Here is a 22,794-nt window from a genome sequence, read left to right as displayed (position 1 = left end):
TAAAACAACATTACCTTCTAACTCAATGTAAGCTATTGTCTTGAAGATTCAGCGTGACTCTCTCTCTATAAAAAACTAGACACATCATTTAACAGTTATTAGGAAGCTCAAGGCAGAGAAAATTCCAGCATGGAGTGGAAGCCGTGGGCATGCAGTCCCATGCCTTAGCTAAAGAGCTATTGGCATTTGATAGATGCAGGGGGGGAGTCTGTTTGCTTTAAGGGTAAATTCCCTACTAGGTTGGCCTGGCTCTAGGGCAGCCCTCCTTGTGAGAACTTGAACACCACTAATTGGACTTATCGAGATGGGGAAATCTGGGAAAACTTGAAAGAGGTGTATATAAAGTACATTGTATGAAATTCCCAAACAATCAGACCTTGATATACAGATATATAACAAATATATGGTTTATTATGTATATAGTTGCCATACATAATATAAATGAATTGAATGTGTATTTGATGTATGTATGTGGTTTATGTGCATTTGGAGGATATACATCCATGTGTGCATTCTAAAGTTAAAGAATGACGTCACATGACCTCCCCCTTCAGTCTCCGTCTTATTTTCTGAGACATGGTCACTCAGACAAGGTTCACAATGCTAAACAAAACACCATTTTGGTGGCCTGGATGGCCAGCAAACTCCTGGGATGCCACTGTGTCTGTTTCACAATACTGTGTTACAGGGCACATGGCTGGCTTTGACATGGTTGCTGGGGATTAGAACTTAAGTCCTCCTGCTTGCACAGCAAGAGCTCTGAGCCACCTTCCCACCCCCAACTCACTCAGTTCTTAAAGTCAACATATAAACAAACAAACAAAAAAAATCATAATTCTTAGTTTACAGAAAAGAAAGTTGAACCATGTGGTGGGAAGTATTCTTAATGAAGTTAACCCATGGCAGAGTCATGTTTTAGACTCCAGAGAAGTCAGGTCCTACACCATACAGCCACTCAAGGATAATGTAAAAACTAAACACTAATTTTACCCAATCTGATGACCTGAGAGATAAATTCGTGATCGAGTAGCTTTTAGTCTGACCTCCAACCTTTGGAATCTGTAAACAAATATTTGTTGCAGCAAAGTCACCTTAACATGCAAGTTTGACAGAATTCAAAGCTTCACAATGCGTAAACTACCATTGTTAAACCTATGGTGACATACTTAGAACAGGTGTGACGCTTTTCATTTAGCTGAGAGTGTGTAGCATTTTAAAAGCCGTGAGGGCATTGCTTTAAAATGCTGCCCCAAAGTAAGCATAATACACTTGTGTAGAGCATCATAAACTGAGAGACGCCACGGCGATGCAGTCCTGGCTTGTATTCATTTCATAGGAGGCAAAGTCACTGGGTCTGTGAACCTAAGGCATGCGTGTTTTCGGCACAGATTTCTTTTAATCCTGGTTTATACCCAATTACCAAGTTACCTGCAAGATCCCTTTTACCTTATGCACACAAAGACAGATTTCGCTAAGTCCCCAAAGTCCACATTTATATGTATCACACAACCAACATAATTCTAAGTAAATCATTTCTAATTTTATCCCTACTTTCCTAAAAGAAAAATATCTTAAACCTTCCCCTTTCATAAAATTCAGTTTTAGACATAAAAACTAAATAATTCACTTCCAGATTTGGTTATTAAACCTCTCAGTAACAGCCTAAAGGGTTTAAATTGCAGAAGAAATACAACCCCGCAGAGAAACTCAAACTGTCTGAACCATAATTATAAGATGTTCCTATATTCCTCTTGACCAGGAGTCACACTAAACCACCTGTGACAGTCAGTTCCCTCCATGCACCGATTAAATGCATTTAGTAGGGTAACGAGGGTGACCTTGTCCTATTGTTTACACTTCAGAACTGCTTGGTGTGGCCTCCGGTGTTACTCCGCACCTCACAAAGATAAGTCTTCTGCACATTTTGCTCAGTATCCATGCGTGCTGAACACAGTGAACTTTATCCCATAACTAATTCAACTTCCTGCTTCAGGTTTTCCCCTACCTTTTCCTTTTTAGTGTCAGCCTTTGTTCCTTTATCATCGTATTTTTGTGTCTTTGAAACTGATGCCTAACGTGTTAGATACCATTAGAACATTTGTTCTCCTTCTCCACTGACCACCCCTACTCCCCTTCCCCCTCATGGCCTCCCTCACCGCAGACTTTTCCTCTTTTATGCCCCACGTGTCCTTTTGACCCTCTAGTCCTTCCCCTCATTCAGTATCACCCTGTCTCAGCCTCCTTTCTAGATGTTTAGACTTTACTCCCCTTACACATGTACACAAACACATCCTAAGCTAGCATCAACATTTACATATACACAAGGAAACATTACTCAGCTATGCAGTTTAGAGGGAAACAAATGGATCCAGAAACTCTGATATTAAGTGACACAAACTGAGAAAGACAGAAACCTCTACAACTCCTCCATCATGCATAGATCTTAATTCCTTTCAGTGAGGCAGACAACTCCCCCATCAGTCAGTCTGCCCCTCACCCCTCAGAGGTCATCTGTTGTGGTTTGCCCTGGAGTTATCTGTATTTTGATGCTAATTCCACTGCCCGAAGGATGGCTGCCTAGTCACTGTATTCAGGAATCAGGTGACTTCACCTGAACCACCTCCCCATTGAATTTGTAAAATACAGGTGAGGGGCAGGCACAAGGTAGAAGGAGGCCTGTCACTGGAGGAGAAGGAAGGATGGGCGGGAGAGAAGTTTGAAGGAAGAGGAGGAGACAGGAGGGAGAGGGAGAGAAGCTGTGGCAGGACAATATGGCAGGTGACATTAAAATTCTGCTCTGTGTATTTACAGGTTGTTATCAATGTTCTTAAGAGATGGATGGTACTGGGCTTTGTATGCTTAAGTGGGCAATTATATCTTACCAATTGGATCTAAGATTATTGTGTTGTGTTCTTTTATGTGACAGTTTGAGTGTAGGAGGCACTGGGCCACTGAGGAGTTGGGATGTGTTTCTGCCAAGATACCTAGCAGATATCTTGGGGTACCGTGGTGCAGGACCTAGCAGGGTAAAAGACAACCATACCTTTTATATTTTTTATATTTTTACAACAACAGTCATCTTTGGTGTTTTGTTCCTCCACACCCCCACAGGAATCTGTAAATACTTTCTAACCGATTTCACTTCCTATCTCCACCTTTAGGTTAAGTCTGACTAACTCACCATTACGTGATCCAAAAAAGACAAATAAATGAATGATGTGGGGATATAGCTCAGGCTTACTTAACATGTCCTGGGGTTCATCTCTACCTCTCCATTGCCCCCACCACCAGAGAAATAAAACAACAGACAAACTTACTTGCAAAGAAAGGTTTTGCTCCCTCTTGGGACAAGCTGGCAGTGCAGTGGGACAGACAGACAAATCACAAGAACTCCCAACAGCCTCTCAGGTGTATAGACACTGTTATCTCCTAATAGTGTAGATTTCATAATGTTTACATATTAACTCTAACAATAACATGTTGAACAAATTCTTTAAGTACATATTTCTGAGTCATAAAGAACTTAGCATGTGCATAAGCATAGTAGGCGTTTATCAGAACCATAAAATTTATAAGAAGTCAAGAATCAAAAAGAAAAGGCATCACATAAGTAAACAAACATATTTTGGGCCATAATTTTGATGCTTCATAAAAATAATACTATATTAAGAATATTAAAGAATTTTCAAAGGGACAATTAATTGGTGCATTCAGAGGGGCTTGAGTTAGATTAGGATTCATAACATTTACATCTGATGGCTGTCACTATGCCCTGCAAATATCTTTAGTAGGGAGATAATTTTATAACACACTTAAGCATTTTATTTACCTGAAAATAGAGATGCTGATTTAGAGAAAATGACATATTTGAAGTCATTGTGGGTTGAGAAGTGGTTCAATAGTTAATGCTTGATGCAGTCATAAGGGCTAGAGTTTTGTCCCAGAACCAGCGTTATCACATATAAACAATTTTGCCCCCATGCATGTTCAAAATTCATATACACACTCATAGTCAGCACAAACACATGCACTAAATCCTTTTAAAAATCAAGAATCATTCCTAGACACCTAATAAAAGTTTGGGCTCATTTAATAATGTCCGTTGATTTATTGTATATGCCCTTGTGCACATGCACACCACAGTGCCTGTGTGGAAATCAGAGGACAGCTTGAAAATGTTGGTTCTCTTTTACCACGTGGGTTCTGGGAGTTGAACTCAGATTGCCAGGCTTCGAAGCAAGCCCCTTTACCAGTTGAGCCATCTCACCAGCCCTTGCATCATTTTTCACGGTGATGGATTCAGCATGGTGAAAACCTTAGAGTAAAAAATTTTTAAATCAAAATATGCAGATTGAATTTCTTGTCGCAACAACAACAACAAAAAACTGTAGCTACAATGAAAAAAAACACAGTCACAAAATCATCAGATGTTGAAGTGAGGATCACAGTCACCACTGGACGATCCAAGGTATGGTGGTTAGAATAAGATAGGCCGACATAGACTCATTTGAATGCTTGCTCTCACAAGTTGGCAGACTGTTAGGAAGGATAGGACAGTGGTTCTCAGCCTTCCTAAGCTGTGACCTTTATTACAGTTCTTCATGTTGTGGTGACCCCAACCATAAAACTATTTTGTTGCTGCTTCATAACTGTAATTTTCTACTGTTATGAATCAGAATATACATACCTCTGCTATGCAGAACATCCAATATGCAAGTTCCAAGTGGGTCATGACCCTTCGGTTGAAAACATCTGGATTAGGTCACGTGGCCTTTGGGAGGAGAGACGTCATAGGGGCGGGCCTTGAGGTTTCAAAAGCCAATGCCAGTCCCTGTCTCACACTCACTTTGCTTCCTGCCTGCAGATCCAGATGTAAGCTCTCAGCCACTGCTCCTTTGCGCATCAGCCTGCCTGCCTGCCTACTGTCATGCTTCATTGGTTGTGGACTCACCCTCTGAAGCTGTAAGCAACCTCCCAGTCAAATGCTTCGGTGTATAAGCCTCCTTGGTTCTGGTGTTTCACAACAATGTAACAGTCACTAAGACGCAAGGCAGGGGGCTTCTTTTCACTTCAGAATTATATTGTTTCAATTAAACGTTATTACTTATTAAATTCATCACTTGGCTATTTAAGGGAAGGGTCTCAGATCCAATAGAGTAAAACACTTACAACTGCTTGCAATTAATCAATGTCCTTTTATTGAAAATCTAATTGGAAAAAAACCCTGCATTCACAGGACCAGGCTGTAGCAAATTGCAAATATGTGAATACATTGTTTCTATCACATTCAACACACCCACAAGGTGGGTTACTGTTGCTGCCACTTTCAAGAGGTAGGCTTGATTTCCAGACATCTTAGAGATGAGTTGGTCTTGATGCTTGCACTCACCAATAGCATAATATGACAGCAAGGTCCTTGATACCATTGTCTGGTGACCTGTACAGCCACAGTTTCTCTCTCTCTCTCTCTCTCTCTCTCTCTCTCTCTCTCTCTCTCTCTCTCTCTCTGTCTGTCTGTCTCTCTCTTTCACACACACACACACACACACACACACACACATACAAAATAAATATATAAATAATAAATGTGTTAAGAACAGGACTGCACTGATTCAATGTGATTTCGGACACTGAGCTTTGAGAGACCTTCAACTTCCACTTCGGCTCTCTTAGAACTCTACCCTCAGGAAAACACACATGGGCACTTGTCTAGGAGCTACCAAATAAGAATTAACTTGAACAGGAATGAAGGCATCCAGGTGACATCCCACTACAACTGTTAGAAGACAGAGCCAACCCTCAGGAACCACAAATGCTTGCTTCTCTAAGATTCTAGAATTGGATGATGGCGCTAATGAAGTGGAAACCGCTCTGAAGAGTGTATAGAGCGAGTGCAACACAATTCTAAAGCACGTGGCATTGGCCTTGGGACCAGAGGAAGGGTAAGCTGGCAGGATTGAGATAGGGGCCGCTGGAGAGGTGTGCCCTGTGCATATATTCTGTTTCTCAGAGTGTCTCTAATTGGTTTATCAGGCTACAGTTCACTGAAGAACTCTGGAAATGTCAAGTAGCTTCTTCTGGCTTCATTTTACAAAACACTAGAAGAAAGAAAGAGAGATGAGCCTCAGAAGGAACTGATTTGTTTGCAAGCATGGGCTAGAAACAAAGAAGACCCAAGCTATAGGGGGTCATGAAAAAAGATGGTTAATTATTCTCAGTCTTTCCTGGAAAAGAATGGGCAAAGAAAGAGTTCGGGTATGACAAAGCAGGGATGTGTCTACAGGTCCCATGGCTAAGAACTCAGAGTCTGATGCTTTTAGATTCCCCATGTGAGATCACACAGGTTCTTTCTGTGCCTGGCTATTTTATTTGATGCACTTACCTTTAGGATCATCTTTGTAGCAAACAGCAGGACTTTTTTATTTTTATGACAAAATAATATTCCCTAGTTGTCTCAGTTAGGGTTACTATTGCTGTGATGAAACACCATGACCAAAGTAACTAGGGTAGGAAGATATATTTGGCTTGTTTCCGCATTACAGTTCCACTCAAATAGGCAAAATCTGGGGGCTGGAGCTCATGCAGAGGCCATGGAGGGGACTTCTTATAGTCTTGCTCCTCATGGCTTGCTTCTCAGCCTGCCTTCCTATAGAATCTAGGACCACAAGCACAGGGCTAGCACCACCCACGAAGGGCACTGCCCTCCCCCATTAATCACTAATTAATAAAACACTCTACTTCTCACTTGAGGTTATCATCATCTCTCAGATGACTCTAGCCTGTGTCAAATTGTCATAAACTAGCCAACACATTGCTAGATCTCCTTTGTTCATAAATGTATTTCTTTTTATTTTAGGATGATTTCACATATAATTTAATCAAGTAACCACATCCCTTACACACACACACACACACACACACACACACACACACACACACACACACACACACACATCTCAACAATACTGGAAAGCTAAAGAGAGCATTCAAAAGATCTTAGGTACCACTGACTTGGCCATGACCTCACCAGACAAACCAGTTTCTGAGAATCTTCAAGGCATTCTCCCGAGCAGACTCACGAGTGGCCAAATTTTCTTTACATTTGGGAGGGCTATATAATGAATTACAAATATATTTTTAGTACACCAACTTACATTGCAGAGACAGGACAGTTCAAACAAACAGAAGACATCAGATTCATGACTTTGTGCTAGGATGAAGGCTAAGAAGATATGAGTTACACCCAAAAGCCACTCCTAACCAAGAACATAAGGAATGTCCCTGCCTGTGGGCTACAGGGGTCACATGCATCTTGGTGGAGTTCAAAAGGACTTTGAACCTGATGCCTACCTTCTCTCCACCCTGTCCATTCTAGAATGGAATATACACTGCAGTATCTTGTTCCCTCATTACACATGAGACAGGTGGGGACAGATTACCATTTTTTCTTAGCTCCTGGGTCTATTGAAAAGAAGGAATTAGCAGATAGCCCTGTCTGTACCTGAACCAGATATAGACAGCAGAATCTAAAACTTAAAGCTTGATGCCAAGAATAGTGATAGATGAGACTTTGGGCATCTTGAAAAAAAACTTATGTTTTTTCATGTAGAAAAAACTACAAATAATATTAACCTAAAACTCAAGTTTTAAATTTAAACCACAAAATCCGGTATCTCCTGTATGCATCCACTTCTGCAGTGTACTTTGTACTTCCTCCCACCAGTGGGTTGAATTGATTTTTTCCTTCCCTTAAATTGATCTCATGTTCTCTTGGTGGGATTAATAATGCAGTAAAAATGAATTTATGTTCTGACTCCTCCAGGCTTTAAGAGATCAGCTATTCTCTGTTAGTGTCCCAGATCACTGTCGGAGAATTGCTGTATAAGAAAAGGAGACTATTGCAGAGCACTGAGAGCTAAATGTCACATCTTATAGTCAGGGCCAACTGTCAGATGAGTCATCTTGGATGCTAGAGTTCAGCCAATGCTGCTGGTGAATTTAGCCTCATGGGAACCCAGGGAAGGCAGCATCTGATATTCACTCTCTCCCACACCCTGGTAAACTTGACTGCGTGGTCCTCCTGGGAAGAAAGACTTCTGGAGTTGTTTCCCAAGCAACTCTCTCACTTCTTGTCACGTTATGTTACATAGGTACTCTTTATAAGTCTATCCATATTGGTCTATAATTAACCTGCCAAGTGTACTCTGATGCAAGATGTGAGTAATATTTTAAAATTTTTAATTTGTTTACTTACATATTTATTTTTGAGACAGAGAGTCACTGTCCCTTCCCAAATGTCTTGGAACTCACTATGTAGACCAGGTTGGCCTCAAACTCAAAAATCCACCTGCCTCTGCTTCCTGAATGCGAGCCTTAAGGCTTCTGCCTCTGGGTCCAGCTGGTCGCTGTTTTAAGCCGTAGAGTTGTGAAAGAGTTTTATACACAACAAAGACTAACTGAAATATTTGGTTATGTGACAGACCTATCAATATACGTGTGTGTGTGTGTGTGTGTGTGTGTGTGTGTGTGTGTGTGTGTGTGTGTGTGTTCATTCTTTCCATGGTGAAAAGATTCCAGGTATTTTGTTGACTTGCTTGGGTTTGGGATTTCGGTGTTCTAGTGCATGAATAACAAAGGAAAATATGCCAAGGAACAGGACATCTGAGTTACTGTGCATAAGATGCAGCACAAGCCAGTGGCAAAGTCAGACAGAAGAGAGAGGGAGCAAAGATCAATAGAAAGAGTGGCGCCCTTGAGGGGAAAGGGATCAAAGCATATTTTTAAGACTCTGTAGCTAATCAGAGCTGCTATTCCTTTTCAAGTAAATGTCAGCAAAGGTAGTCTTTCTTAAGACGTTGGGAATTAGAGTTGTGTTTATTCCGTATGCAAAGCTGGTTACTGGATCAAAAGATCCTGCTTGTACTAAAATCGCACTGCGAGACACATTAGTACCCACTACTTTAAATGTAAGGCTCAGAGGGTAAGGAAGATATAATGATCAGAGTCTAAGACTCGCTTCTTAGCACCAGCACTGTTGACGTTATGAGCCAGGTGGAATTGTTAAGGCAGGTTGTCCTTGACATTACGGATGTTGATGGCATCCCTGCCCTCTGCCCTTTAGATGCCAGCAGCACCCCAACTCCATCCCTGTATTAAAGTTGTCCTCAAGTTCTGACAACTTCTACTGGATGTCAGAATCATTCCAGATGACTACCAGGATCTAAACTATGCCCTGAGCTTCTACCTGGGCATGGACCAGCATGCATCTTGACTGCTATTGTTAGGATTTTTTTTTTTTTTGAGACAGAGAATCACTGTGTAATTTTTTTAGTTTAATTTAATTTATCTCCAAAATATCATATTTGGCTATTTCTACAATAAATCTGTTTATTTGGGGGCAGAAATCATTGATCTTATAGTAAGTTGTTTGTAAAATGCCAAAATTCTGTGAGCCTAAGAATGCTGGTGGTAGTTATATACAGAACATACACAATTCTATCCAATCTAATTTAAATTTTATATGATTTACATAATTCTCTTTATATTTGTAATATTTACCTATATTATAATATATTTCTAAAGATTCCTCTTTTAATTTTATTTTTGACTGCTATATGATTTTTGCTTATTCACAAGGCAATGGTTTTGGTGTATGTACACATTGGGTACCAGCTAATTTGGGGCAATTATGTATAAAATGCAATGAAGTCTAGAGAATAATTGGATTTAGATAAATCAGTATTGGATGTTGAGTCCATTTTAACTAGATCCATAAACTAATCCTTTGGTTTCCTTAACTGACAAATTTCCGTGAACTCATCCCATGTGGATCAAACTGAAAGGATGAGTTTGGGTTCTTGAAATTTAAGATGGGAGAAAGAAATCAAAAGTCCAAGTTTTGAGTGAGAAAATGAAAATTGGCATCAGCATGAAGTGCGTTTGTGGGTTTATGTTTGTTTGTTTGTTTGTTTGTTTGTTTAAGTGACTGTTCCTGGGGTTATTGACAGTGTGGATGAGGAAACTCCCCCGTCAGCTCCGCAGGAAGCTAGTATGGAAACTGAGGAGAACGCTACCCCTACAGACGAAGTTTTTTTCTGTTGGATTCAACAAGACTGCCACGAAGACATCCATCTGATCTGGTGCATTTCTGGCTATCCCCAAAGTCACAAAAGAGATAGGCCATCTTGCCACGTGCAAAAAACAAACAAACAAACAAAAACAAACCAACAGACCACCGAGTCATTTTGCAAGCAGATGAACAACACCTCACTCACTTGGCAAAAAAGATGCCACAACTATGGAGCCCCATGTTACAGTTGTAAGCTCTAAGTTGTAATCAGGATTCACCACACAGTGGACGGGTATGGACTATGGAAGTTTTCCTGAAATATCCGCATATTATCACTTATATCAATATTAAGACACTAACATGCTACAATTCGGGCTATGTGATGACTTAGTGGTAAAAGTCACTTGCAGCCAAGTTCAATCTTGAGGTCTGTGGTCTCTACGGTACTATAGGTGCCCACATACATACACACATACACACATACACACATACATATATGTATCCATCCATACATACACACATACATGCATACATACACAATACATACATACACAATACATACATACACACATGCATACATACATACATACATACAAACAAACATACATGCATACATACAACATGCAAAATAAATAGTATATGAGAAAATATCTGAGAATCAGAATACAGCGTGTAGACAAGACAGGGAAGTAGTAGATCACACTGTGAGGAAACTTAGTACCTCAAAATCAGTGTAGTCTTAAAAACAAATGGGATTGTCCTAAGTGAGTACAGCTTTTTTCTACTGGGTAGGTTTAATATTTGGCTTTTGTTATTTTTTCACTAAACTCAATCTTTTACCTTGTTCAGATTCAAGACGGTAACCCCACATTTTCATCTTTTGAGACTTCATATTTTACACTTATTGCTAATATTATTTCTTGTTCTCACCTTGTGCCAAACTTCTTTAACCTGCCGACATCTTAATGCTGTTATTATTTTCCAATAATAAAATAACAACTTGATACAACCTGACTTCTATTTTATGTTGCCCATCCGGTTAATATACAAAATAAATTACAGTTTTAACACAAACTAGGGGTGAGGTGAGGTGAAAAAGTTAAGAGTCAAAAGGAGTAAAATTAAAATATAGAGTCAAACTGTGGCTTAAAGGGCGATGTTGGAAATTTTAATAAGTAACAATTCCATCCCAGTGCATAGCTCAGGACTTCCCTGGTTGGCCAGTCATGCAATGGCCACCAGAGGGCACTGTAGCTCCCAGCTGCTTCAGGATTGTGGTGACATCCTGGCCCTGTCAACTGGGAAAATCCACAGATTCTCAGGACCCTGTGCCACTTCGGCTGGCAGGGGCTTCCCTGACAAATATCATCTTCTATCTCTAATGGGTCCCAACCCAAAGATCTGCTTATGTAAGCTTATTTGTAATGTACTTATGTTTATTTAATTTTAATATAACTGCATTGTGTAGTGAGATCCTATGTGGCTGGCGTAAGGTTACAGATATTCATCACTTCTGTTATCCAGTTTAAACATTGAACAACCCCGGAGGCTGTGTCCACACCAAGCTCTCCCAGTCAATCACCCACAGGTTGGTAGGAGGAAACGGCAGCCCTAACATCTAGGCCTTTTCCTACTAGATTTTGAGTAAAGGAACATGCTTAACGACATCGTGAGGACGACTGAGCCCTTCCTACCCCCAGCCTAACTGACATACTTTCAGATACTGGGACTATGGAGGTCAATCAACCTGCCTGAGGTGGCGCCAACACCATGTAACAAGCCATATGCCTTTGTCTACCACCCACACCTGGGTCCAAGGATTTCATTCCATTCTCTCGCACAAATTGACAAGAGTAGTTTCCAAAGTGTTTTGAGCCAGCAATAGGCAAGGTAGAGGCTATTCCAAACCTAGAGATGGGGTATCCAAAATAGTGTCCCAGCAAGTAAACGCATAGCTCATATAAAATCCTTCTACCACTCTGTCCCTTTTTTTCCCACGTTAGCAATGATTTGGCTAGAAACCAGCTGACTGATAGATTTGGCTGCTTAGCGAGGCCAGATATATTCCACCATCTTTCTGAGCTACAGAGTATCCGGTCCGGTGACATTTTGATTCCCTGTCTTTTGTTCTTTCACGTTTTCCATCCTAATTCTCAGGCTACCTCATTGCTACTCTGGGTCCCTCAACGGGAAACACAATCAACCAGATGTTCTTGGAAGCTAGCTCCCATGGGAGTCCATGGTGTCATTTCCGTTCCCCACATCCACCTTTGCTGGCGCTTCGGAATCACGTGTATCTGTGGAAGCTGTGGGGGGCGGGAAGGTTGGGGGATGCGCTCTCAGTACCAATACCTTCAGGAGTATGAGAGAAGCAGTGCTGGGGCGGAGGGAGATGCCAAACCGGGATGCAATTTTATCCCGGAATCCGGGGTACTGATCAGCTGCAGGATATGGGCTGGTCCCTGGGAAGGGCTAGATTCCTCAAAGGCCAACAGTGTAGTCCTTAGGAAAGACTATACTGGTAACTTTGTCAAGATGGAGACTGAGTGACTCCCAGCTGACGGACACACCCAGTCTGCACTGCAGAGCACCAGCTGTGCTAGTCCCAGTGGAAGTTACTAAGTCCAAAGGAAGAAGAGAAATGCAGCTCTGGTCTGGTTTGTTGCGTGTCACATTAGAGACATTACATTCAGAGCATCGCCTGCAGGTATCCTTGACGCCGGAGCCAAGCCTTTATCATCAAGAGGTGCTGCCCGCTCCACTTATTTCAAAGCGAACAGTGTGTCTAAGGCCCTCTCTGTGAGTCTTGGACCCAAACGAATGCACGCACACACTGGGGAGTTCAAGAAAAAGTGGATAACCCCAGAGGGCTGACAGTCACAGCAAGTTGTCCAAATAGAGTGAGTCCTTTAGTTCAGTTACTCCTGGGGACCTTTCCTTGCCAATCTATACACTCCCCACGTCTAACCAGTCATGCCTGATGTGCCTTTCTATACTGTGAGCCAGCCATACACCCTTCTGTCTCCATACTGCTACCCATCCATGCTTGGTGCTTCTGTGCAGAAGATGCCACTCTCTCGGCTTATAAATGTGGTCATCCAGGATCCCACAGAAATAAGAACCGAGGAGTTTCCAAGGAGCAACAGAATCTCAAAAATCTCAAAAAAGTTAAAAATAAAAATAGGAAAAAATGGATTTAAAAAAGTTGTGTGTGTGTGTGTGTGTGTGTGTGTGTGTGTGGTGTGTGTGTGTGTGTGTGTGAGTGCAGGTGTGGCCTGCTGAGATCAGAGTTATTGGATCCCCTTGAGCTGGAATTATTGACAGTTGTGGATCTACATATGGGTTCAGGGGAGCGCCAACCACTGAGCCATCTCATCTCTCTGGTCTTTTTTCTTTCTTTCATTCTTCTTTCCTTCCTTTCTGTCTTCCTTCCTTCCTTCCTTCCTTCCTTCCTTCCTTCCTTCCTTCCTTCCTTCCTTCCTTCCTTCCTGTCTGGTTGTTGGTTTTTTGAGGCAGGTCCTCACTTTAGCCTTGGCTGACCTAAACTTGCTACATAAAGCAAGCTGGCGTCCAACTCACAAAGCTCATCCCATCTCTGTCTCCCATGTGCTAGGATGGGCACCAGCACACCCAGCCCCCAGCCTTACTTTTATTATTTTTAATTACATGTATGCAAGTTTATCTGCATGTGAGGTTGCGGACATGAATGAGGATGGGTATGGAGGCCAGAGACAAGGGATCATTCTAGAGCTAGAGTTACAGGTAATTGTAAGCCACTCCCCGATGTGTGTGTGCTGAGAACTGAATTCTGATCCTTTGCAAGAGCCATGGTCTCTGTCAATCACTGAGCAATCCTTTCAGACCCCTAAGAAGTCCACTTAATGAGAAAGTGTATTTTTGCCTGCGACTTACTTTCTTTAGCTTTCTACAGACCCATCCATTCATTAATGGACTATAACATATTAGATATGTATGTATACATACTTTAACATTTGGAGTACTCAATTATACATAATGAATACTAACAAAAAGGAAGGTTAACATAGAGTTAAAGTACGATAATAGTAGTAGAATTCAATATCTCATTTTCAGAAATAAACAGAAATGACAGCTTTGGAGAACACCTTAAAGCATAACAGCTAAAACACAAAAACATAAAATAAATGCATATGTAACAATTGAGAAAAACCCAAAAGTGGATGAATCACTTTTATTAATTTTACATTATCTTACTACAATAATCAAATTGTATAATACTTGAATAGAAACTGAAACAAACAAGGGACAGAATTGAAAACACAGAAGAAAAAAGAATCATGCAGAACACAGTGAGTTAATCTTTTGGCAAGGGAACAAGAATACACAACGAAGAGGGACTCTCTTCCATCAAAGGTTCTATGAGAACAAGGTATATACTCAGAAAATTCAGTTGGCTTGTGCATTTAATTACAGACAGAAATCAAATTTAAACACAGGGATTTAAACATTTCTAGTCCCAAAGCCATAAAACTCCCAGAGGAACATGTAAGGTAACTTTTGACATTGGTCTGAACAATAATTTTCTGAAAACCATCCCCCACAGAAAAGTCTAAATGAAATTTTATCAAACTGCAAAGTTCTAACACTTGTGTTCTGCAAAGTGAACAATACATAGACTGTGGACAGGGAGAAGACATCCATAAACCATACAGCTGAAAAGGGGTTAATGTCTGAGACACGCAAGAAACCAAAGAACCCCAGAGCAAGAAACACACAACTTCATGTAAGAGGGAAAGGAACTTGCACAAGTATTATTCAAAAACAACATGGAAATAAAGTAGAAGGGAATGAGAGACATTTGATATCAAACTATTAAAGAGTGCAAATCAAAGACACGATGTAGTGTTGACCTGACACATGGGATGGTGGCAGTTACCAAGTAACTGAAGAGAAGGCTCAGGAAAGATGAAGAGGAAAGAAAACGCCTGTTCTCTTGTGGCTGGGAATACGCTTAGTGCAGCCATTATGGAGAACAGAGTAGAAGCTCCTCATCAGTTTGATAATCGAATGTCATACGATTGGACAATCTCAGTTCTACAATACTTCCTAAAGTCATGGAATCAGCGTGTTAAAGAAATGTATCTACCACCGTGTTCATGCAGTATTGCTTATGTTATGCAAGTTTGGAACCAATTTAAATGCCCACCGTGGAATAAATGGACAGATAAAAGATGTAGATAGATGATAGATATTTTATCTATATATGTATGTAGATAGATGATAGATATATAGATAGATGAATAGATAGATAGATAGATAGATAGATAGATAGATAGATAGATAGAGAAATAGAGAGACAGATTCATTATTATTCCCACTTCCCTTGTGACATTATGAGAGAACCATGTTACGGTGAGTGAAATAGTCAAATACAAAAAGACAAAGAGTACATAATTTCACTTATGTTTAGTATCTGAAGGAGCTGGATTCAAAAGGAGCAGCAGGATGAATATAGATGGTCAAAACCGGGGTTTGAGGAAAATAGAAACACGTTGCTGTGTCCAAAGGATGAACAAAACCTGCTGACTGACTGCACAAGTGGTGGGCACAGTTAGTAATTAATATTAGATGCCTGAAATTGGCGAGAGTAGGTTTTAAACATTTGCAGCACACAGTAGCTTTCTGAAGTCATGATCTAGCAATTATGTTGATATTGATAATTATGTTGATCAAAACATTAAGTTGTATACATCAAATATATGCAATTTGCCTATTGTTACTCAATAAATCTATAAAAAAAGAAATAAGAAAAAATTAAAGATGTAATGAAATTAATTCCATTATACTCACAAGAGACCAGGAAATACATAAAACACTTTAGAATTTTTAAAGTCATTATACAAGAAATAAAAATAAAACAGATAAAACTATGACAATTCTTGTGTTGTAAGTCGGGTTTCAATAGCATCTTTGTTTAGTTTAAGGTAATCCTCAGCTCTACCTAGATACATGGCCAACCTTCATGCACTCACGTCTTAAGTCTTAGATACTAATGAAGAATCATGGACATTTTTACTATTTTAGGTCTTTATTATATATAGTTTTAAATTTTCCAAAGCCATAGATACAATCAATATCAATACCATTCACTTCACTTTTATTCATTTTAGATTCAGATACAATATGAAGAAAAGAATACCTCAAACTTTCCAAGTTATTTTCAAGGCTATTCCGAGCACTCTTTACAGGTTTTGTGAGCCCGGCTCACATTGGTGGTAGAAACAAGCACTCACACGCATCCCAACAATGGCGGCAAACAGTACCTTTGATCACACCTGGAGTCCTGTAGATTGTTTTCCTCATAGTCCACCTATTCTTACAGGCTTTCGAAAGTTGCCTCAACTCAATTTCTATCTAAACCAAACACAGTTTTCACTAAGGGAACGTCACTTGCTGAGCAGCTCTCTCCTTCAAGGATCACTATAGCAACCTGTCCGTGCAGGCATTCCAGGCCTTAGCTCCTCAGCCTTACCCCCTGCGTCCAGACCAAATGCATAACTCCTGTGCCAGCCCTTCTGCAGGAGCTGTGTGCACATCAATTTATGAAAAAAGCTTTAGTGGCCTTTTCAGGGTAGGGAAAAAAGCCAGTCTCCATTGTATAATTCAGAACTTGTTCTTTTTCTTGTTCCGCTCATAATTCGATTATGCAGTCATTTCACAGTTTATACAAACATCAAATCTCCACACTGTTCACCTCGGAGCACACGGTTTTGCAAATTAAATTCTAACAAAGCTATAAAAATAAAACACCAATAACTTTAAAAGGTTTTGTTTGTTTGTTTAAAAAAATCATTTGGGTTAAAGAAAAACACCCAGAATATTTATTTTAGAAATATGTTCTCAATTTTAATTTTATGCCACAGGAGAAGAAACTACATGAATGTTTTGTAGACCGATATTTCAATGCTGTTTGTCTGATTTGTATTTACAGGGGTATAACAGTGTCTTAATTTGTTAAGTCAACTTGCTGAGTTTTCTACAAACATCGAATATTGACATATGCAAAAGAACCCAGATGTCCTTCAACAGAGGAATGGACACAGAAAATGTGGTACATTTACATAATGGAGTACTACCCAGCTATTAAAAACAATGACTACATAAAATTCTTAGGCAAATGGATGGAACTAAAAAAATATCATCCTGAGTGAGGCAACCCAGTTACCAAAGAATGCACACGGTATGCACTCACTGATAAGTGGATATTAGCCCAAAATCTCGGAATACCCAAGATACAATTCACAGACCATGTGAAGTTCAAAAAGAAGGAGGATCAAAATGTGGACGCTTCATTCCTTCTTAGAAGGGGGAACAAAATACTCACAGGAGGAAATACAGGGACAAAGAGTGGAGCAGAGACTGAAGGAAAGGCCATCCCCATCCCATGTGCAGACACAAAACCCAGTCGCTATTGCTGATGCCAAGAAGTGCTTGCTGACAGGAGCCTGATATGGATGTCTCCTGAGAGGCTCTGCCAGAGCCTTACTGATACAGATGAGGATGCTTGCAGCTAACCATCATACTGAGTGTGGGGTTCCCCAATGGAGGAGTTAGAGAAAGAACTGAAGGAACTGAAGGGGTTTGCAATCCCATAGGAAGAACAACAATATCAGCCAACCAGACCCTCCCCTCCTCCAGAGGCTCCAGGGACTAAACCACCAACCAATGAGTACCCATGGAGGGACCCATGGCTCTAGTTGCATATGTAGCAGAGGATGGCGTTGTCTGGCATCAATAGGAGAAGCCCTTGGTCCTGTGAAAGCTCGTTTCCCCAGTGTAGGGGAATAGATGCCCCAGTACAGGGAATGCCAGGGTGGTGAGGTGGGAATGGGTGAGTGGGAGCAGGAGCATCATCATAGAAGCAGAGGCAGAGGGATGGGGGAGGGGACCAGGAAAGGAGATAACATTTGAAATGTAAATACCTAAAATATCCAATAAAATATTTGCTATGAAAATGAGCATGGTAAAAATAGTATACAGTTTTAAGATAGATGCCTCTTATACACAGGCAAGGGTTTGGAGCAAAAAAAAGCTGAAAGGGGATTTAAAAGTTCCACATAAAACTGCCCAAGGATTGGCAGGATTAATATAGTAAAATGGCCATTTTACCAAAAGCGATCTACAGATTCAATGCAATCCCCATCAAAATACCAATCCAATTCTTCAAAGAGTTAGACAGAACAATTTGCAAATTCATCTGAATAAAATATTATCCTCAACAATAAAAGGACTTCAGGGGGAATCGCTATCCCTGAACTCAAGCAGTATTACAGAGCAATAGTGATAAAAACTGCATGGTATTGGTACAGAGACAGACAGATAGACCAATGGAATAGAATTGAAGACCCAGAAATGAACCCACACACCTATGGTCACTTGATTTTTGACAAAGGAGCCCAAACCATCCAATGGAAAAAAAGATAGCATTTTCAGCAAATGGTGCTTTCAACTGGAGGTCAAAAGAAGAATGCAGATTCGATCCATGCTTATCACCCTGTACAAAGGTCCAAGGATTCAAAACCAGACACACTCAAACTAATAGAAGAAAAACTAGGAAGCATCTGGAACACATGGGCACTGGAAAAAAATTCTGAACAAAACACCAATGGATGTTCAAGATCAAGAATCAAATGGGATCTCATAAAACTACAAAGCTTCTGTAAGGCAAAGGACACTGTGGTCACAAAACGGCAACCAACAGATTGGGAAAAGATCTTTACCAATCCTACAACAGATAGAGGCCTTATATCCAAAATATACAAAGAACTCAAAAAGTTAGACCGCAAGACAAATAACCCTATTAAAAAAAATGGGGTTCAGAGCTAAACAAAGAATTCACAGCTGAGGAATGCCGAATGGCTGAGAAACACCCAAAGAAATGTTCAACATCTTTAGTCATCAGGAAATGCAAATCAAAACAACCCTGAGATTTCACCTCACACCATGAGAATGGCTTCAAAACTCAGGTGACAGCAAATGCTGGCAAGGATGCGAGAAAGAGGAACAATTGTTGGTGGGGTTGCAACAACCATTCTGGAAATCAGTCTGGAGGTTTCTCAGAAAATTGGACATTGAACTGCCTGAGGATCCAGCTATACCTCTCTTGGGCATATACCCAAAGATGCCCCAACATATAAAAAGACACGTGCTCCACTATGTTCATCGTAGCCTTATTTATAATAGCCAGAAGCTGAAAGAACCCAGATGCCCTTCAACAGAGGAATGGATACAGAAAATTACATCTACACAATGGAATATTACTTATCAAAAACAACGAGTTTTTTCGAGGCAAATGGTTGGAGTGAGCTAACCCACAGAAAGACATACATGGTATGCACTCATTGATAAGTGGCTATTAGCCCAAATGCTTGAATTACCCTAGATGCCTAGAACAAATGAAACTCAAGACGGATGATCAAAATGTGAAGGCTTCACTCCTTCTTTAAAAGGGGAACAAGAATACCCTTGGCAGGGAAGAGAGAGGCAAAGATTAAAACAGAGACTGAAGGAACACCCATTCAGAGCCTGCCCCACATGTGGCCCATACACATAGAGCCACCCAATTAGACAAGATGGATGAAGCAAAGAAGTGCAGACCGACAGGAGCCGGATGTAGATCGATCCTGAGAGACACAGCCAGAATACAGCAAATACAGAGGCGAATGCCAGCAGCAAACCACTGAACTGAGAACGGGACCCCCGTTGGAGGAATCAGAGAATGAACTGGAAGAGCTTGAAGGGGCTTGAGACCCCATATGTACAACAATGCCAAGCAACCAGAGCTTCCAGGGACTAAGCCACTACCTAAAGACTATACATGGACTGACCCTGGACTCTGACCTCGTAGGTAGCAATGAATATCCTAGTAAGAGCACCAGTGGAAGGGGAAGCCCTGGGTCCTGCTAAGACTGAACCCCCCAGTGAACTAGACTGTCGGGGGAGGGCGGCAATGGGGAGGGTGGGGGAACACCCATAAGGAAGGGGGAGGAAGGGGATGTTTGGGGAAATCGAAAGGAATAACACTCAAAATGTACATAAGAAATACTCAAGTTAATAAAAAAGAAAAAAAAAAAAACTGCCCAAGGGAGTTCAAGGTCAGGTCACCAAACAAGAGGTGTTCACAGATGGGTTGGTCTTTCTAGGACTCAAATAAAACTATTCCTTCACCTGAAACTTCATATAAAACAGGAATCAACCTGAACCATACCCATGGCTGTTAATCTGATGCCAAACAAAACAAGATGAATACAATTTGTTTTCCTTCCCTCTGATGATAGTGATGTTCATTGTTAATATGAAACCTGTAGGTACCCTGGAGTTCTCAGAATAAAAGATATTGATCATTCCAATGACTTACAGGAAAACAATATCTAGTCTTCAAGAAGCAAATGGAAATGTGTGTTTTCTCGGAAGTATGTCTGGGGCTTTGGGAAGGCTACACGTCTCACTGAGACTTGTAGAAATCTTATTTACTGTGAGATTTTAAGCATTTGAATAGGCTCTTCATGCCTCAACTTACCCCTTTGGAAGAGAGACATGCAAATGATATCACAAGCCTCACAGAACCACTGCAAAGACTTCACTTGACGATTTAACCATTTAATTTTCTTGGAGATTTATTTATTTTTTTTATGCATGTGGGTCATTTGCCTGCATATATATCTGTCCAGCCTGTGCATACAGTTCTTACCCAGAGTAGATGAGCATGTCAAATCCCCTTAGAACTGGAGTATCAATGGTTATCAATCATCATCTGTGAGCTGGGATTGAACCTGGGTCCTCTGTAAGTAGCAAGTGCTCTTAGTTTAACAGCCCTTCACTGGATGCTTGATAAAAAAAAATGCTTTGTTTAGTTTTGCACCCTGATTTTGTTCGTTACACATTGTTATTTCTTGTTATTCTAGACTTCAATCCATCCACTTAACATGGTGTCTACTGTGTCAATAGTGGAGCACGGGCTCTTGCCTTTCAGAACTTCTTAGCTACATAAACTTGAGCAAAGGCAGGCAGGAAGTGGCCCTTTTACCTCTACTTTTTCTTATAACACTGAGAATCAAGGCTTCTTGGGGAAGGGTTAGACATTCGAGCTTATATTTTCTGAGCAATTTTGGAACATGATGCTTCCTTTATCTCAGTATGTTCAGGGCATCAAAACAGTAATCATAAAATCATCCTGACCCCTAAAAGCAAGGCACTGTCCCACCGCCTGGGAGCAGCATTTGTGCTCTGGACTAGCCAGTCTAAAGTCAGTGGAAAGATGGCCCTGGGACACTTCCATATTCACTGTCGGGGTTAGTTCATACTTCCTATCCACTATGCCTCTCCCCGCCCAGTCCCAGCATCATCAACACTAGCTCGTCAATCTTCTTATTCATCTTGGTCTCACTTGTATAACCAAGACCGGCCCTAGCCTCCGAAGAGTCAAAGGACGTAGGACTTTAAAGCATTCTGACGTTGTTTATACTCATGCGGTGGCCCCAGCGAGGATGTGCCTGAGAAACCGATACAATATCTGGGAGATTTTTCACGCCTTTCAAATTTCTCATAAGCTTCATCATCATTTAGGAAGTAGCTACTTAGGGCTAGGTAAGGGCCGTGGAGATGAAAAGTTACATTTAAAAAGATCGCTGTCTAGGTGTTCTGGAAACTTTTCGGTGGGAAGAGATGGAGGTGGGGGGGCAAGGAGAAAAAGGACGATTAGTATCTCTATTCAGTATCCTTAAATGCCCAGTCTTTCAAAAGCTCTAGAAAGGTTTTGTTGTTTTTTTGTCCTGTTTTTGTTTTTTGGGTTTTTTTTTTTTTTTGTTGTTGTTGTTTTGTTTTTTGTTCGTTTTGTTTTCATTCCAACAATTTTGTTGTTTTCAAAAGCTCTAGAAAAGTTTGTGTTGCTTTTTGTCCTGTTTTTGTTTTTTGGGTTTTTTGTTTGTTTTGTTTTGTTTTCTGTTCGTTTTGTTTTCATTCCAACAATTTTGTTGTTTTCAAAAGCTCTAGAAAGGTTTGTGTTGCTTTTTGTCCTGTTTTTGTTTTTGGGGTTTTTTGTTTGTTTTGTTTTCATTCCAACAAAGAACAGTTGTAAGTGTGAAGGGAAATATGGTGCTTTAAATGCTTTTATTCCCTCACCATCTTGCCTTCTGACACTAAACACTGAGGCATATTTGTTAACTATAAATTCAGCCCCTCTATACATGACTAAAAGGAGTGACAAGATGCTTGGAAAGGCACAGGGTTAGAGGAGGAGGCTGGCTTGTTTCATCAGAACCGGCTTTCTCTTTAAACTCTAGTGAGCAGCCAATTTGTCCTTTTTATTTTTGGTTCACTGGGCTTCAAGGACGGTGTTTCTTTTCGGCAAGAAATAATAGCAACTTCAAGATAGGGACCCGCTCAGAAAGAAGCAACCCGGTAGGCAGGGCTGGAAGGAGACGCAAGGGGAAACAGGAAGATTCGGGAGCAGCAGAATATAGATTCTGAAGCAATTTCCGTCCAACCTTTCAAATGGCCTGAAAGCATGGTTAACGGAGAATCTTGGCACCAAGTCACAGGTTTATGGTGCTGTCAGATAATTCAGGGTTGTGGGGATGCCAAAGGGACATCAGGCCAGAAGAGAGAAGACAAATGAGCTTACAGCAAGGTGTCTTGGGGGCACCACTCCAAGATGAACCTCACTAACAATGGTGACCACTGGAGGA

The 22,794-nt window shown here is 40.7% G+C and overlaps 1 protein-coding gene across 1 annotated transcript in view; it reads right to left on the bottom strand.

Annotated features, from left to right (window-relative positions):
* Nucleotides 1-22,794, bottom strand: part of LOC116892879 (nesprin-1-like) — a 182,503-nt gene that overhangs the window by 91,834 nt on the left and 67,875 nt on the right. The window lies entirely within an intron of this gene.

The sequence above is a fragment of the Rattus rattus genome, chromosome 2, assembly GCF_011064425.1.
Source record: "Rattus rattus isolate New Zealand chromosome 2, Rrattus_CSIRO_v1, whole genome shotgun sequence".
Classification (NCBI taxonomy): domain Eukaryota; kingdom Metazoa; phylum Chordata; class Mammalia; order Rodentia; family Muridae; genus Rattus; species Rattus rattus.
Note: the sequence above shows the minus strand (reverse complement) of the source record. Positions and strands in the feature narration are given on the sequence as shown.